General features: G+C 34.9%; 1 pseudogene; it reads right to left on the bottom strand.

Moving 5' to 3' along the window:
• Positions 1–978: 978 nt before the first annotated feature.
• Positions 979–1924, bottom strand: LOC121023607 (olfactory receptor 2T29-like; annotated as a pseudogene).
• Between the last annotated feature and the right edge of the window lie 3669 nt (positions 1925–5593).

Here is a 5593-nt window from a genome sequence, read left to right as displayed (position 1 = left end):
TACTAAAATTTAACAAAGAAAAACACCTCAGATTAGAAATCACCTGTGCATGAACCTTCCACAAGTCTTCCTTCCATATGAGTTAATATTTTCCACCATCCCATATGCATTCTGAATCTTAAAAATACCACATAGCAGAATTATTAATCCTCTCTAAATACCTCTAAGGTTGGACCATGTAGATCAATGTAGTGTCCAATAAATGTGGGAAGCTAACTGTATTGTCTCAGTAATAAGCCACTTTAAAAATCACATTTTCATACTATTTTGTGTCACACTGCCACCAGACAGAAAATAAAAACTGAAGAAATGTGTGTGTGTGTGTGTGTGTGTGTGTGTGTGTGTGAGAGAGAGAGAGAGAGAGAGAGAGAGAGAGACTATATTAAATATTTATTTAGAGCTAATTTCAATTTTGTTGAAAAATATCATGAATAAGAGTGATATTATTCATCATAATGAGTGTTCAAAGTGTTCAGAGTGTTCAAAGAACACTCATATACTCTTTACCTAGAATCATCTATTACTAACATTCTACCTGCTCTGCTTCATCGCTTCTCTGTCAGTCTAAATTTTTCTCTCTTTCTCTCCCTTTTTTACTCCCTCCCTCCTTCTCTCTCTATATCCTTTTTTTCCTCATTTATGTTTGAGAAAATTTCTTATCTCCACATGTCCTTTATCCTCTAAATATTTCATTACGTATTTCATAAGAATGGGGATATTCTTCTATACACTAAGAGTGTAGCTATAAACTTTAGTCAGTGTTACATCAAAATATTACAACACTACACTACCCTTTAGTGGAGGAGTTTATAACCAAAGACACTTGTAATATTGAAGCAATTCATAAAGTAGTTTGTGAATATTATGTAAGATGCCATGGTATTAGGGGCTAAGAAATATCACTGGCATAAATTTCTAAATTTCTGATGTATAGAATGAAGAAAAACACATTAACATCTAAATTTTGTATTTTCTAATTTATTGAAAGACAATTCCCACATTCAACATTTTCTTTAAAGTCCTTGTGACATCTTTATTCCTCAGACTATAGATTAAAGGGTTTAGCAGTGGAAGGAGGATGGTATAAAAAACAGATACCATTATGTCCTTTTCAGGGATGTAGTGAAAGCTGGGAAGCATGGAGTTGTAGACTCCAGCCCCACAAAAGAGGATAACAACAGTCATATGGGAGGAAAAAGTGGCAAAGGACTTCTTCTGGCTCTTTGCTGAGTTCATCCTGTAGATGGTGAGGAGGATGAAAAAATAGGAGTTTGAAATGACTCTCACTGGGAAAAGGAGCATGAGGACACAACACAGGTACATGAGTGTCTCATGGAGGGAAGTGAGCAGGAAAGCTTTACTATGTCAGGGACTTCACAGAAGAAATGATGGATCTCCCGAGATCTGCAGAAAGGGAATGCCATGGTGACAGATGTGAGCATGAATCCATCCACAGATGCCAGAAACCAGCAGCCAAATACCAGTAGGAGACAAACCCTATGGTTCATGATGACAGGATAATAAAGAGGCTGGCAGAGGCAACATAGCAGTCATAGGCCATGGTGGCTAGAAGGAAACATTCTGAACCTCCTAGTATCACATAGAGAAACATTTGTATCCCACAGTCGAGGGTTGAGATCTTATTCACACCCATAACCCGGTCCATAAGCATCTCGGGCACAGTGATGTAAATGTACATTACATCCATGAGAGACAACTGGCTGATGAAAAAGTACATAGGGGTGTGCAGATAAGCATCACAGTATATCAGAAATATCAAGATAGAGTTTCCAGACAATACCAACAAGAAAAACACAAAAATGACCACACAGAGGAGAGTTGAGTGTTTTGACTGACTGAAAATTCCCACCAGGATGAAATCAGAATGTGCCGTTTCATTGACCACCCGAGTTTTGTTGTCCATGAGGTTTCACCTAGACGCAAGTTCATTGAGACCTCAAATTCAGCAAGGAAAGCTTTGGAGGCAATGGGTCATTTATAAAATGCAATAACCAGAAATGATTTAAGAAATGCTTACTGAAAAAAAGGAAAAAAAAAAGAAATGCTTACTGGGAGTTTTTGTGTTAATGTTTGTGTACATCAACATGTGCTAAAAAGAAGTCCCATGGGCCTATATATAGGGGATTATTAATCACTTATGATTTAATGAACTTATCACAAAACTAAAAATTTACAAATGTGGGTCAGAATGGTTGCTAACTAATATTGAAATTGCCACAGTTCACATCATCGCATTTCATCATGATAGATAATATCATACATTAACATATATTTACAGAGAGGCTAACTTAAGCATATATGGCAAATCACTGAATCATTGAAAATATAAATAAAAATTATATTTCTAGAATTTTTGTTATACAAGTCTAAATTTATTTAACATCAATGCTTTGAGTACCAACAATAATATTAAAAATTCTTGGAAGTATATTCAATGTAAGGAAGATGTAGAAGCAAATTAAACATAATTGGAGAAAAACCATACCAAACATTAGAGACCCTTGTACCTATAGGAGCAGGCTTCCCTGTGAGGTTTTTGTGGTTGTGTACAGTGAGCAATGCACACACCAGGGAAAGGTCAGGTTTCTCACACATGAATGACCCTTTAGAGACCTATGAGCCTTTAGATGAGATACTTAGAATCTCAGCAACCATAGACCCAACTACCCCCCCTTTACTCACCATTTCTGTGTCCACTCTATATAAAACAAAGGATAAGCTTAATTTTGGAGCTCAGGTGTGGTGAGGATTGAGGGGAAATAATAAAACTACTTAGAACATTACCAGTTACAGATACACACATATACTTTTAGCTAAAAGAGTTCATATCAATGTTAATTATTATGAAGGATCAATGTAAGAAATAGCTGTGACTATTACCATCTTATGATGCAAGATGCATTACTTCACATGGTTTAACATCTATTCATATATTTAAAAATTTAGAATTGATCATTTCTGTATCTCCAACAACTTGAATAAGTGTGTGTTTATGTTTATTTATTTTGACATGTACCTATTCCATACAAATATAAATAAACAAATAAACATATAATTGATCATGTAATATATATTTATATATTTTGACTATGTATATATATATATATATATATAACTTTTTATTTTTTATTTAAAAAAATTTTTTTAACATTTATTTATTTTTGAGACAGAGAGAGACAGAGCATGAACGGGGGAGGGTCAGAGAGAGGGAGACACAGAATCTGAAACAGGCTCCAGGCTCTGAGCTGTCAGCACAGAGCCCGACGCGGGGCTCGAACTCACGGACTGCGAGATCATGACCTGAGCCGAAGTCCGCCGCTTAACCGACTGAGCCACCCAGGCGCCCCTATTTTTTATTTTTTAATGAAATTTATTGTCAAATTGGTTTCCATACAACACCCAGTGCTCATCCCAACAGGTGCCCTCCTCAATACCCATCACCCACCCTCCCCTTCCTTCCCACCCCCCCACACCCCCCCCCCGTCAACCCTCAGTTTGTTCTCAGTTTTTAAGTGTCTCTTATGGTTTGCCTCCATCCCTCTCTAACCATTTTTTTTTCCTTCCCCTTCCCCATGGTCTTCTGTTAAGTTTCTCAGGATCCACATAAGAGTGAAAATATTTGGTATCTGTCTTTCTCTGTATGACTTATTTCACTTAGCATAACACTCTCCAGTTCCATCCACATTGCTGCAAAAGGCCATATTTCATTCTTTCTCATTGCTATGTGGTATTCCATTGTATATATAAACCACATCTTCTTTATCCATTCGTCAGTTGATGGACATTTAGGCTCTTTCTATAATTTGGCTATTATTGAAAGTGCTGTTATAAACATTGGGGTGCATGTGCCCCTAAGCATCAACACTCCTGTATCCCTTGAGTAAATTCCTAGCAGTGCTATTGCTGGGTCTTGAGAAACTTAACAGAAGACCATGAGGGAGGGCAAAGGGAAAAAAAAGTTATAGGGAGGGAGGTAGGGAGGCAAACCATAAGAGATTCTTAAATACTGAGAACAACCTGAGTTTTGATGGGGGTGGGGGAGAGGGGAAAGTGGGTAACGGGCATTGAGGAGAACACCTGTTGGGATGAGCACTGGGTGTTGTATGGAAAACAATTTGACAATAAATTATATTAAAAAATAAAATACAAAAATAAAACATATCTTAATACAAACAAAAATGGAAACACCACACAGCAAAATTTATGGGATGTAAAATAAGTAGTGTAAGAGGGAACTGTATAGATATTAATGCACACATTAATAAAATAGAAAAATCTGAAATATACAACCTACCCTTACATGCCATGAGAATATAAAAAGCCACAAACTAAGCTCAAATTGAAATAAAAAAAGAAAAGAAAATGAAAATTAGAGCAAACATAAATAAAATAAAGAACAAGCAAACAATAGAAAAGATTAACAAAACTAGTAGATTCTTTGAAAAGATGAACCAAATAGGAAAAACTGCTACACCAATGAAGGAAAAAAGACAGAAGACTCAGACAAACAAAACTTCTTACAATTGAAAGAGGAAATATTGCAATTGAAAAGGACTACTGTAAACAACCATATATCAACTAAATGGAAAACCTAGAAGAATGGGATAAATTCTTACAATATGCCAAGATTGAAACAGGAATAAATAGGAAATTTGAACAGGCTAATTACCAGAAAACATATTGAATCTGTAGTCAAAAATATCTCAATAAACAAAATACCAGGAACAGATGGCTTTGTTGGTGAATTTTCCCAAACATTTAAAAAAAAATAAAACTATCACCAATTTTTTTAAAACTCTCCCAAAATATTAAAAAGGAGAAACACTCTCACAATCATTTTATGAGGCCACATTACTTTGATACCAGAGTCAGGTAAAGACACTAAAAGAAAATAAAACTATAGACCAATAGGCCTGATTAACATAAATGCAAAAATTCTCAGTAATTAACAGTACATAATGGAGCATGATCAAATGGGACATACCTGGGATGCAAGAATGTTTCAGCATCTGCAAATAAATCAATGTGATACATAACATTAATAAAGTAAAAGATGAAATTATCATTTCAGTAAAGAGAAAATACATTTGAATATTTTCATATTTGTTCACAATAAAACTCTCAACATATTAAGTATAGAAGCAAAATGTATAATATAATAAAGGACATATATTGGGAAGCCCACAACTTAGCACTATTCTCAGTAGTGAGATTTTAAAATAATTTATTCTGTGGTCAGGAGCAACATAGGGGTGACTACTTTCACCACTGCTCATCAACATAATACTGGAAGTGTTGCCTGGCAATCAAGCAAAAAATAAACAAACAATATCTAAATCAGAAAGGAGGAAGTAAAATTTCTGTGTGAAAACAGCATATTTTCATACAGAAAATTTTAAAACTCCACAACGACACTGTTAGATTTAATCAATGAACTTAATAACGTTGTAAACTAAAAAATCAATGCTAAAAGTCAGTAGTGCTTGTACACACTAATAGTGGGTTATTTGATAAAAAATATGAAGATTACCATTCAATTTACATTAGCTTCAAAAACAGTAAAAGTACTAAG

Source organism: Herpailurus yagouaroundi, unplaced genomic scaffold, assembly GCF_014898765.1.
Source record: "Herpailurus yagouaroundi ecotype Mexico unplaced genomic scaffold, PumYag 566, whole genome shotgun sequence".
Classification (NCBI taxonomy): domain Eukaryota; kingdom Metazoa; phylum Chordata; class Mammalia; order Carnivora; family Felidae; genus Herpailurus; species Herpailurus yagouaroundi.
The sequence above is the reverse complement of the archived record's forward strand: the minus strand, read 5'-3'. Positions and strand labels throughout refer to the sequence as shown.